Below are 13195 nucleotides of genomic sequence, written 5' to 3'. Positions count from 1 at the left end.
CTGGAAGCTGTGACTCGTCTCCAGGGGGACATTCCACTCTCGAACGTCGGCCCTTGTCCGAACTCACGACGTCATGGACCGCCATACGCTACAGCGATGGGCCAACTCCGGCTCTTCAGCGTCACGGTCCCCTACAATGCTTGCCAATACAATTGCTAGGCCATGGCGGAATATACGACATAAAATTGGCATTAACTTCCCTAAAGATAGTGTTTCAGCTCAACCCCAGAATGAAGTTAGACGTAACGCATTCTACATTTTGTACGCGCAGGGGATTTCTCATTCAGAAATCGCATTTGGATGTTAGTTGTATGTGAAAATTTCGTGTTATTACTCGTGTTAGACGAAAAATCCTCCACGAGTAGGAGAGAGATGCCTAAATTCTACCACTTTTGACAGTTTATTTATTATACCCTTAACAACAAGCAGGCAACGGCCTTGCCGCAGTGGATCACCGAAGCACTGTCGGGCGTGGCCGGCACTTGGATGGGTGACCATCGGGGCCGCCATTCGCTGTTACCATTTTTTGGGGCGCACTCAGCCTCTTGATGCCAATTGCGGATCTACTCGACCGAATAGTAGCGTCTCCGGTCAAAGAAAACCATCATAACGACCGGGAGAGCGGTGTGCTCACCACACGCCCCTCCTGTCCGCATCCTCAGGTGAGGATGGTACGACGGCGGTTGGATGGTCCCGATGGGCCACTTGTGGCCTGAAGACGGAGTGCTTTTTCAGACAACAAGTTACAAAATTAATTTACCTTCTAACAACCCTACCACAACAAAGGTCAAAATTTAATCATGATTGTGGTGTTGCTCACGCTGCTAAATACTGCATTTTCGGGCACAGTTAATAAAGTCATTTCATGTAATAATAAATAAACTAGGCACGCATCTTTTCGTGTTTCCCACGCTGGTCTCGTTGTAAAATCATGACTGAATCGTCGAAAATCTAGGTGGTGATGATTCCAAGCTCGGATGCAATTAGGCCTAGGTTTTGTTCTGCTATATTCGAAAGTTTTATAGGTGTGTTTCACAAACCATTCTTGAAGATTAAACCTTTGAAAGTTAGCACAATGGTGATGTAAAAAAATCAGTTACACTTCCTTTTTATTGCTTTTGTTGCAATATCACGTAACACACCAAACATCACAATACAAAACATACTTGAAAACACCTTCCTCACTGTTAAAGTTCGCATTTTATAAGCTGACTACAATATGTCTTTCCAACATGACGTCCAAGACTTGACTTCCTCAAGGTCCGACTCTCTAACTAACTAATAATCGCTTACGCGCCCAAAAATCAGAGTTACAAGTACGTCAAAGATCATAGCGACAAAAGAAAGAATACACATAAGAATAATATCATTGCAATATAAACATATCGATGTATCAAAGTACCTCTAAATTAATGAAATCAAATCTGAATGTTGTCTCAGAAATATGTCAACTACTTTACAGAAACACAGTAGAATATTGCTGGTATCGAGAGGTCGAGTTGAGGTGCCGTAATGGTTACGTAATTCAAGTACCATTACAACCTTGAACAGCAAAATGTGAGAAAAATGAGCATACTAATTTTCTGAACATCTGCAAGCGTTACAAATTGGGTGCCTAGTTCCGTAACCTGTAGCAGTGGGTGTATGAACCGAAGATTAAATGCATCTACTTGTCTGAGGACCTGTTCCACAATGTTGGTCTTACGTCACTATTTGCAGGCATTGTAATAGAATTTCTCCTCTCATTTCCCCACCCCTGCACACATTGTATGAGTACACATTTTGCACTTCAGGCTTCTGATCATTCCTACCATTCGATCTTCAACTGCAGTACTCACCACTGGACACACGTACTGCCCAACAGCACTGGCGCAGCATACCATCGGCTTGTTGGTGCCCCCCTCTCCGCTAGAAACCACTCCGACCGTCTTCTTCCCATTGAGTGCCAGAATTTTATGATTTTTCTTTTATGCGATCGAGAAGCCACTATCATCTACATCGAAAATTCTGGTGGTATTTAATTTATGCTTGTCGCAAAGGCTTTAGAGTAAGTTAAAAAATTCATAGGCTCATTCTTTGTAGATCCTCCGCCTCTTGACGTCGATGTGGCCACAAATTGTCTGTGCGCCAGCTTCGGATGCCGGGTCATAAATGCGAAGGACTGGTTGTTACCTGCCATGGCTTGTTCTGCATTGAAATAATGGGGCAATCCGTTTTTTTTCTGCAATGTTAAACGCAAGATTATTTCAAAATTGTTGAGGCTTTCGTGGCCACTTGTTGACAAACTGCCTATTGGCTTCTGTCTCGGGTTCTTCGGCCGACGTTCATTTAATGATTTTTCTGACGTTTCGCCAGCACGAGTGGCTGGCATTGTCAAAGCTTCACCCTCCATTGCCGGTGGTGAACTGGAGCCGAGCTCGCGGGCGCAGACTATATGTACCTGGCGCGCCAACGTCCAAGGGCTTCTCCGCGGTCATTTCCGGTGCGGTTCTCCTCTTGCTACCTGCGACGGTCGTTCGCTGCAGTACGGGAAGCCAGGATCCGTTGACCTTAAGGCTTTACTCTTTCTTGTTCAAACTGTTCGCGTGTTTTTGTATTTCTACAGCTTCTCTGAACAAGCGCGTGTGATAGTGGTTCTCTACAGCCAGAACTTCCGTGTCGGCGAATTTTATTACGTGGTCGGTCTCATTCAGTGCGTGTTCTGCCACGGCCGATTTCTCCACCTGCCCCAACCTGCAATGTCGCTTATGCTCCTTGATCCTGGTGTTAATGGATCGTCCAGTCATCCCGACATAAACTTTTCCGCATGTGCATGGTATGCGGTATATTCTCGACATTGCAAGTGGGTCTCTTTTCTCCTTCGCCGATCTAAGACACTCTTTGATCTTCCTTGTCGGTTTGAAGATCGTCTTTACGCCATGTTTGCGCAATATACGGCCGATTCTGTCCGTCACCCTGGGAATGTATGGCAGAAAGGCCGTACCCGACATTTCTTTTTCTGGTTACTTACTTCGCCGAGTGTTTGGCTCAGTTACACTTCTAATATAATTTGTGGAGTACCCATTGCTCCTCAGGACTGTTTCCAGGTGTTGCATTTCTCGTTTGAGGTGTTGCGGCTCACATATTCGTCCTGCTCTCGTTACGAGCGTACTAATCATGCCCCTTTTCTGGCTCGGGTGGTGGTTTGACAGTTTGTGCAGGTATCGGTCCGTGTGAGTCGGTTTTCGATACACGCTGTGTCCCAGGTTTTCGCCGTCCCTTGTGACCAGCACATCTAGAAATGGCAGTTTCTTGTCCTTTTCTACTTCCATGGTAAATGTTATGTTGGCATGGAGGCTGTTCAAGTGTCTTAGGAAGTCACCGAGCTGTTATTCACCATGGCTCCACACCACGAAAGTATCATCGACGTACCTGTACCACACCTTAGGTTTGCAAGTCGCCGAGTCCAGTGCCTGTGCTTCGAATTGTTCCATGAAGAAGTTGGCCACCACTGGACTGAGAGGACTACCCATGGCGACGCCTTCCAGCTGTTCGTAGAAGTCGCCATTCCACGTGAAATAGCTCGTGGTGAGACATGCATGGAAGAGCTTTCTGATGTCTAGCGGGAAAATGGAACCGATGTGCTCCAGAGCGTCACTGAGTGGCACTTTCGTAAATAACGAAACAACATCAAAGCTGACCAGGATGTCGTTTGGTGCAAGTTTCAGTTTCTTCAGCTTCTCAATGAAATGTCCTGAGTCCTTAATGTATGTGTCGGTCTTCCCCACGTGTGGTTGGAGCAGAGAGGGCAAGTGTTTTGCCAGCTTATATGTCGGTGATCCAGGAGCGCTAACGATCGGTCTCAGTGGAACGTTGTTCTTATGGATCTTGGGTAATCCATACAGCCGAGGTGGTAGGGCTTCTGTGTTGCGCAGGTTTCTCTGTATGTCCGCCGGCAGAGAAGACGGCGCGCCAGGTACATATAGTCTGCGCCCGCGAGCTCGGCTCCAGTTCACCACCGGCAATGGAGGGTGAAGCTTTGACAATGTCAGCCACTCGTGCTGGCGAAACGTCAGAAAAATCATTAGATGAACGTCGGCCGAAGAACCCGAGACAGAAGCCAATAGGCAGTTTGGCAAGATTATTTCATCTGACATACTTAAACCGAGCATCATCTCTTCAGATCAAAGAATCTGCTCTTCGAATTTGTTTTTCAACTTCTTTTGGAAACAATTTATTACGACCTAAAATTGTTATACACCCGTTTGCTTTTTTTAAGTTTTCAGCATACCTATAAATCGATGACTTTGGGACATTGTGTAAGTGGGCACATTCATCTAATCGATGATACTCACTTAGACATACTGTTACAGTTAAGTGCTTATCTCTGCTCCACTTTCCGTAAAGACTTTTTGTTTACATACAGTAATACAAAGTAATTATTTAATTAAAAAATTAGGATAAAGAACGCATTAGAAAATTCCCCACATTATTTCTAGACATTATATTTCGCTAGTAATGCTAAACAAATTTTTCGAAGCTGAGCATACGAGCAAGTTTCTTAAAGTGCACCGGTAAAAAACCGGAAACTTACAGCGGTACATTGCACGAAACGCCATTTCCTCTATGTCAGTTTCTTAAAAACGAACCACAACGAATGAAGATACATGGTTGTCTCAAGACCAAGGTTATTTCATATATATTCACCTAAAAACAAAACATCACGTTGCCATTTACCTACAACAGCAATTAGATTCGCGTCGTAAACGGAAGCTTAGATGAAAACTACAAAAAAATCAAGCTGTCTTCAGACGGTCTTTTACTCAGCTGGCAAGCTCGAATCTGACGCCGCTCTAAACTTCTGGTAGTACAAGAGTTGCGAATTTTATAGCAGTGCTGCAGATTAAGAGCCGGTACGATGTAGGCAACTTTCCCAGTCTGTCGATATTACTGGTCGCATTGGTCAAGATCTCACGACTGTCATGCGAATGTAGACTTGGTGGTTTCAGGAGGCTGACAGTTAACGCCAGACACCGTCTCAACAGTTCCAGACAATTCGTGCCCGAGAGAACATATTATTCGATAGGCTGTGCAGAATCGTACAGCGATATCACGTTCTTTGAGTCACGGAAAAGGACTTGTTTTCCACAAGATGTAGAGCGTGACGCCATTTGGATTAGCAGAGACTGTCATCCTCAGACGCCTGTTCCGAGTCCCCTTGACGCGGTGGCGGCGCTGGACACAGGAATGGCACCAGGTCTTGTTTTCAGATGACTCCCGGTTCTGCTGCATGAGTGGAAGCTCCGAGGCGCACAAACGTTGCCAGATTTTATTCGTCATCGTCATACAGGCCTACGAGCTGTCACCATAGCACGGACTGACACTGTCTAAACAACAAGACTACCACTGTGTCGGATATCTGGTTATTTGTACAGCAGTGTTAGAGCTATGACGTGTTATGAGTGGTGTCGTCGAACTCTCATGTAAGTTGTACAACTTACAGGACCCAAGATAGCATGTTGCCAGTGCAGTCCTAACCTACCTTCATAAAAAGGTCTCTGTAAAATCGTTTCATAAGTCATTTGACCAATTTTATTTTTTTCCCGTTTCATTTGCTGAACCTTGTGTCCGTGGTGTACTTTTTCAAATTCGCCCAGCCGGACCGAGCAGTGCGACTGATATAAATCCATTAATTTAGATGCAGCTAAGCTGTGTTCTGCATCAGAAACTTTACGTGCTATGTACAAGTATTTCCTTACCCATCCTGTGTAATACGAGGGCCGTTCAGAAAGTAACCTCCGGTTGATTTAAAAAAAATACACCAAGTTAAATAAAAATATTTTAATATATACATCTTACAACTACATCTTTGCACTATTTTTCTACATAGTCTCCATAGCGATTGAGGCACTTATCGTATCTCTTCACAAGCTTTGAAATTCCTTCTGCATAAAAATCACCCGCTTGTGCCTGGAGCCAGCGTGTGACCGCATCTTTGAGCTCTTCGTCGTCATCAAACCGCTGTGACCCGAGCCATTTCTTCAAATGCATGAAGAGGTGATAATCACTTGGCGCCAGGTCTGGGCTGTAAGGTGGATGGTTGATAACGTTCCACTTGAAGGACTCAAGAAGGGCCGTTGTTCTGCGAGCAGAGTGAGGACGGGCGTTATCGTGCAAAAAAAACTATACCGGAAGTCAGCATACCACGGCGTTTGTTCTGTATAGCCCGTCGTAACTTTTTTATTGTTTCACAGTACACGTCTTGATTAATGGTCGTACCACGTTCCATGAATTCAACCAACAACACCCCTTTGGCATCCCAAAACTCCGTTGCCATCAGTTTTCTGGCAGAAAAATCTTGCGAGGCTTTTCTTGGTTTGGTAGGCGTATTTGAATGTGCCCACAGCTTTGATTGTTCTTTTCTCTCAGGGTTCACGTACTTAATCCAGGTTTCGTCACCGGTCACCATTCTGTTTAACAACGGTTCTCCTTCGTCCTCATAACGTGACAGAAAGTCTAATGCAGAGGCCATTCTTTGAGTTTTGTGGTGGTCGGTAAGAATTTTGGGCACCCATCGTGCACAGAACTTACGGTAACCCAATCTTGCTGTCACTATCTCGTACAAGAGAGTCTTAGAAATCTGTGGAAAACCAGTAGACAACTCCGACATTGAGAAACGTCGATTTTCACGAACTTTTGCATCAACTGTCTGAACGAGTTCGTCAGTCACCAATGATGGTCTACCACTCCTCTCTTCATCATGAACGTTTTCTCGTCCACTTTTAAATAAACGTACCCATTCACGGACAACTCCTTCACTCATAACTCTTGGTCCGTACACGGCACAAATCTCACGATGAATAGCTGCTGCAGAATATCCTTTGGCTGTAAAAACCTTATGACAGCACGCACTTCACATTTGGCGGGGTTTTCTATTGCAGCACACATTTCAAACTGCCACAAAAACTAAACTAGCGCAGGTACGACGTTCACTCGACCACGGCTTGATGCCCACTGACCTGTTGAGTGCGTGAACGCACAGATGGCGTCGCTACTCCCCCCACAACCCGCACTGTGACCAATCGGAGGTTACTTTCTGAACCGCCCTCGTACATACCAATATTTATATAATGACATCCTATATTATCATGTTTCCGCCTCGCGGAGTGGCCACGCGGTTTGAGGCGCCATGTCGCGGACTGCGCGGCCCCTCCCGCCGGAGGTTCGAGTCCTCCCTCGGGCGTGTGTGTGTGTGTTGTCCCTAGCATAAGTTAGTTTAAGTAGTGTGTAAGTCTAGGGACCGATGACCTCAGCAGTTGGATCCCTCAGGAATTCACACACATTTGAACATCATGTTTCCTCCTTTATCTTGTCTTTTATCGGTCTGCAAGGCATATAACAGAGTGGCTGTCTGCTGAAGGATGCAGGGTAACCAATTTAACGCATCTTTTACCGGGGGAAAGAGAAATACCCACACTGTCTGTGTTTTGTTTGTCTGTCATTTTGGTGGCGGTCTTGCTACTTTAAAGTCGTGTATGTGTAAGTTCTTCAGCCTAACTGAAGCATTTTATTTCCTTTTCCAGAATCTGTTCACTTAAAAGCATAATGCAAATCCATACAAAACACACAAACTGATGAGCCAGAATATTACGGCCACCTATATAACAGCCAGTATGTCCACCTTTGGTACGGATAACAGCGGTGACGCGTCGCGATATGGAAGGAACGAGTCCTTGGTAAGTCGCTGGAGGGAGTTGGCACCACAAGTCACGTAATTGCTGAAACTTCCGGGGAGGGATCAGCTCTGGTGCAAATACACATCCCAGCTGTGTTTAATCGGGTTCAGATCTGGCGAGTTGGGGCGCCAGCACATCAATTGGAACTCGCCACCGTGTTTCTCGAAACACTCCATCACAGTCCAGGCCTTGTCACACGGCACATCACCTTTTTGAAAAATGCCACACTGTCAAGAAATATGACAGTTATGAAGGGGCGAACATGGTCTGCAACCAGTGTACGATATTGCTTGGCCATCATGGTGCCTTACTCGAGCTCCACTGGACCCATAGCACAAAAAAAGCACTCCGTCTTCAGGCCACAAGTGGCCCATCGGGACCATCCGACCGCCGTGTCATCCTCAGTTGAGGATGCGGATAGGAGGGGCGTGTGGTGAGCACACCGCTCTCCCGGTCGTTGTGATGGTTTTCTTTGACCGGAGCCGCTACTATTCGGTCGAGTAGCTCCTCAATTGGCATCACGAGGCTGAGTGCACCCCGAAAAATGGCAACAGCACATGGCGGCTGGATGGTCACCCATCCAAGTGCCAGCCACGCCCGACAGCGCTTAACTTCGGTGATCTCACGGGAACCGGTGTATCCACTGCGGTAAGGCCGTTGCCACTGGACCCATGGACACCCACGTGAATGTTCCCCAGAGCATAGCGGAGACGCAGCCTGCTTGCATCCGTCCCACAGTACAGTGTCAATGAGCTGTTGCCCTGGAAGGCGACGGATTCGCGTCCCCCCATCGGCATTACGGAAAAGGTACAGGAATTGATCAGATCATGCAACGCCTTGCTACTGTACCAGTCATCCCAGCCTACGACGTCCGATATGTGTAACCCGACGACGTCTGGACGTGGTTTCCAGTGCCGATGGCCACGTGCTTATTTCAGTCGTAGTTGCCGATGCCGCGGTGTTAACATTTGCACATGCATGAGTCACCGGCTGCAGAGGCCTGTGATTAGGTGTGTTCGGTGGACTGTGTGTTCAGACACACTTGCACTCTGCCCAACATTAAAGTCTGATGTTAGTTCAGCCACAGTTAAACTCCTGTGCTACCAGTCAGCCCAGTCTACGACGTTAAATGTCTGTAACGAGAGGAGGCCACGTCCACCCCACGACGTCTGGACGAGGTTTCGCTTTGGTTTCGCCACGTGTTGAATACACTCACCACAGCACTCCTAAAACTCCAGACAACTCTCGCATTATCCGAAATGCTCGGTCTGAGCCTCCGGGCCATTACAATCTGCCCTCGGTCAAACACAGAAGGGGAAGCCATGACTTTGGGATCATAGATTTACTTCAAACTTTGCACACCTATATTAGGACATTAAAACAGCATAATGTGCAAGTAGGAAGGTGCACTACAGTGGCAATTCCGAGAATATCGTAAGAGAAGTTTCACGGTTCTGTTAGGTAAGTATGAATGTGTGCGAAGGTGGCGGCCGTACCAAGTCATTGTGGTTAAGCGTTGAGCGTTCGCCCTGTGCAAGATGGACGTGGCCGAGGTGATGGTTAGAATCCCGCTAACACTTTTTTAAACTATATACTCTCTATTTTTAATCAATATTTTTTTCATCACTCATCACATTTTTAATTTAAACGAGGTAATATAATGAAAAAAACCCATGTGCACTTTCATGAAGTTCTAGTGAATTTCCTATGTTACACTCCTGGAAATTGAAATAAGAACACCGTGAATTCATTGTGCCAGGAAGGGGAAACTTTATTGACACATTCCGGGGGTCAGATACATCACATGATCACACTGACAGAACCACACGCACATAGACACAGGCAACAGAGCATGCACAATGTCGGCACTAGTACAGTGTATATCCACCTTTCGCAGCAATGCAGGCTGCTATTCTCCCATGGAGACGATCGTAGAGATGCTGGATGTAGTCCTGTGGAACGGCTTGCCATGCCATTTCCACCTGGCGCCTCAGTTGGACCAGCGTTCGTGCTGGACGTGCAGACCGCGTGAGACGACGCTTCATCCAGTCCCAAACATGCTCAATGGACAGATCCGGAGATCTTGCTGGCCAGGGTAGTTGACTTACACCTTCTAGAGCACGTTGGGTGGCACGGGATACATGCGGACGTGCATTGTCCTGTTGGAACAGCAAGTTCCCTTGCCGGTCTAGGAATGGTAGAACGATGGGTTCGATGACGGTTTGGATGTACCGTGCGCTATTCAGTGTCCCCTCGACGATCACCAGTGGTGTACGGCCAGTGTAGGAGATCGCTCCCCACACCATGATGCCGGGTGTTGGCCCTGTGTGCCTCGGTCGTATGCAGTCCTGATTGTGGCGCTCACCTGCACGGCGCCAAACACGCATACGACCATCATTGGCACCAAGGCAGAAGCGACTCTCATCGCTGAAGACGACACATTCACGCCTGTCGCGACACCACTGGAGGCGGGCTGCACGATGTTGGGGCGTGAGCGGAAGACGGCCTAACGGTGTGCGGGACCGTAGCCCAGCTTCATGGAGACGGTTGCGAATGGTCCTCGCCGATACCCCAGGAGCAACAGTGTCCCTAATTTGCTGGGAAGTGGCGGTGCGGTCCCCTACGGCACTGCGTAGGATCCTACGGTCTTGGCGTGCATCCGTGCGTCGCTGCGGTCCGGTCCCAGGTCGACGGGCACGTGCACCTTCCGCCGACCACCGGCGACAACATCGATGTACTGTGGAGACCTCACGCCCCACGTGTTGAGCAATTCGGCGGTACGTCCACCCGGCCTCCCGCATGCCCACTATACGCCCTCGCTCAAAGTCCGTCAACTGCACATACGGTTCACGTCCACGCTGTCGCGGCATGCTACCAGTGTTAAAGACTGCGATGGAGCTCCGTATGCCACGGCAAACTGGCTGACACTGACGGCGGCGGTGCACAAATGCTGCGCAGCTAGCGCCATTCGACGGCCAACACCGCGGTTCCTGGTGTGTCCGCTGTGCCGTGCGTGTGATCATTGCTTGTACAGCCCTCTCGCAGTGTCCGGAGCAAGTATGGTGGGTCTGACACACCGGTGTCAATGTGTTCTTTTTTCCATTTCCAGGAGTGTATTTGACTATTTACTATTTTTAATAAATTTTCAAGGACGAGGGACAGGCTGCGAGAGCCCAAGTCAAACATCAATAAATAATGATGCGAATGACATTAGTCAGTTAAATAGCAAGTCATAATGTGCCAGACCACAAGAGTAAGGTACAATCGGATGCGCTCTCGACATCACACGTTGCAGGATGGTATTTGTCATACAGACACGGAAAACATAAATTGAAACGGCATCTACTATATCGAGTGAATATAGTTTTTCCGCATGTACAGGGAATGTTCAGAGTTTCTAAGCGAAAACGCACCTCGTTGGCATTTTGAAAAATTTCTCTTTCTTCCGACAGTGTAATATGAATTAAAAATTTTATTTGAGCGGGAGGCGAATCGTCACCTTATACACGTTCGTCTTTCGAAGCTGTAAACCTAACTACTTCACCACTATGAATCCTAGCGTCCGCCTCTGTTGGCCACATAATAAACCGAAAAAATCTTCTCGCGATTTTCACGGAATTGACGGAGTTGTCCACCTTACTGCTTGCACATTATGTTGTTTTAGTGGCCTACTGAAGGTGAACAAACCCGCGACCCGTGACCCCAACGTCGTGGGCTCCCCTTCTCCGACCTTACGCGTTCCTTGTTCTACACAAGGGCAGCACGCTCACTGGCACTACATGCACCGTACGTGTGTCTGACCAGCAGTCGTTTCTCGCCAGCTGAGCTGCTCTCTCCTGCGCGGGTTCACATCGATAGTAGCTCGGTGGGCACTATGTTCTGCCTGATCAGTGTACATTCATAAAAAAAAATAAAAATAACACGATAACACGACAACCTGATCTTACTTTGGGAATTCAGGCATGACCTTGGATTCCCTACTCTTTACAATTTACAGCTTCAAGTCGCGATATGGAAAGTTCGCACAATGGATGCTCTACCCCAGGTGCTAACTCTGATGAGGAATCCACTATTACGTCATGTAATGCAATGGGACCTAGGATTGTGGGGAGTCCCAACATTTGCGGTGAAGAAAAAATGAAATATATACAAAAGCATTCCAAGTTTCAGTTCAAGAAGAAGTACTACTTTGGAACCTCAAATGTAAATTCTCTTTTGAAAACTGGGAAACAAAAGGAATTAGAATTATTTCTGCAGAAGAACGATTGACAGATTATAGCAGTTCACGAAACACGATTCTTAGATGAGGATGTAGTTGATACACATTATAGAATTTATAAATGGAAACCAGCAGTGAGAATGACGGAAAACATGCAGATGTTTGGAACAGCATTTTATGTAAACAAAAACATCGTAGATAGTGTAACAGAATTTAGATCGACTTCAGAAAGGATATCCATCTTAACAATGAAGTGCAAGAATAAAAGTTACACCCTCATAAACTGTCATGCACCTATAAATGCTGACAACAGAAGAAATCTGGAGAAAGTAAATAAATTCTGGGATCTTTCAGAATCTGAAATGTCTATCATACCTAAAAAGAATGTTAAAATACTTTTTGGTGACTTCAATGCGCAAATTGTGAGGGAAAAGAAATTTAGAACTATTGTAGGTGACTATCCAGCACACTCAAGACCAAACAGAAATGGTGAAAGACTGATCAACATGTGTAAAATTTCCAGTTAAAACTCATGTCCACAAATTTCCGCAAACTGCCAAGAAAAGCCAAAACCTGGAGACATCCAAATCAACTGGATCACGTACCCATATCCAATAGGTACGTCACGGAAATTTTAAAATAGTCAGAAATGGGGAATTCGATTCAGATCATTATCTCTCTAAGATTAAAACAAAATTTTTCCCATCTAAACCAAAAAAGGCAACCAAGAAAGTGATAAGAAGGTGATTGGTGTGAACTCCAGATGAAAATAACTCAAGCAGCAGAGAAAACTTTAGGATTAGCCAAGAATAAAAAGAAGACATGGTGGAATGAGGAGTGTGAAAAAGCACTAATACAAAGAGCTCAAAAATGGAGAAAATGGACATGTTCGAAAAAAGAGGAAGACCTTGAACAATTCAGACAACAAAGAAAAGAAACATCAAAAATAATCCGGAAAATCAAAAGGAACTTTGAAAATTGTCAGCCTATTGAAATAGAAGAAACTTTCACCAAAAATAATTCTAGAAATTTTTACCAAACCTTTAAAAACATACTTAAAGGATATCAGGCACCAAGTATTTGTTTCAAAGATAAAAATGGCAAAATAGGATTAAATAATAAAGAAAATTGTGAAATTTTAGCAATTTTTTTAAAGTTGTTAAACTGTCCATTTCCAACAGATAAATTAGAATTGCCAGTGACACCTCAAAATCTAGAGGAAGATTTCCCGCCAACAGAGCTAGAAATTAATGAAGCCATC

The 13195-nt window shown here is 45.9% G+C and overlaps 1 pseudogene; it reads right to left on the bottom strand.

The window, feature by feature from the left end:
- Window positions 1–8260: 8260 nt before the first annotated feature.
- LOC126263812 (5S ribosomal RNA) lies at window positions 8261–8377 on the bottom strand (annotated as a pseudogene).
- Window positions 8378–13195: the final 4818 nt, after the last annotated feature.

The sequence above is a fragment of the Schistocerca nitens genome, chromosome 6 (genome assembly GCF_023898315.1).
Source record: "Schistocerca nitens isolate TAMUIC-IGC-003100 chromosome 6, iqSchNite1.1, whole genome shotgun sequence".
NCBI classification, from domain to species: domain Eukaryota; kingdom Metazoa; phylum Arthropoda; class Insecta; order Orthoptera; family Acrididae; genus Schistocerca; species Schistocerca nitens.
Note: the sequence above shows the minus strand (reverse complement) of the source record. Positions and strands in the feature narration are given on the sequence as shown.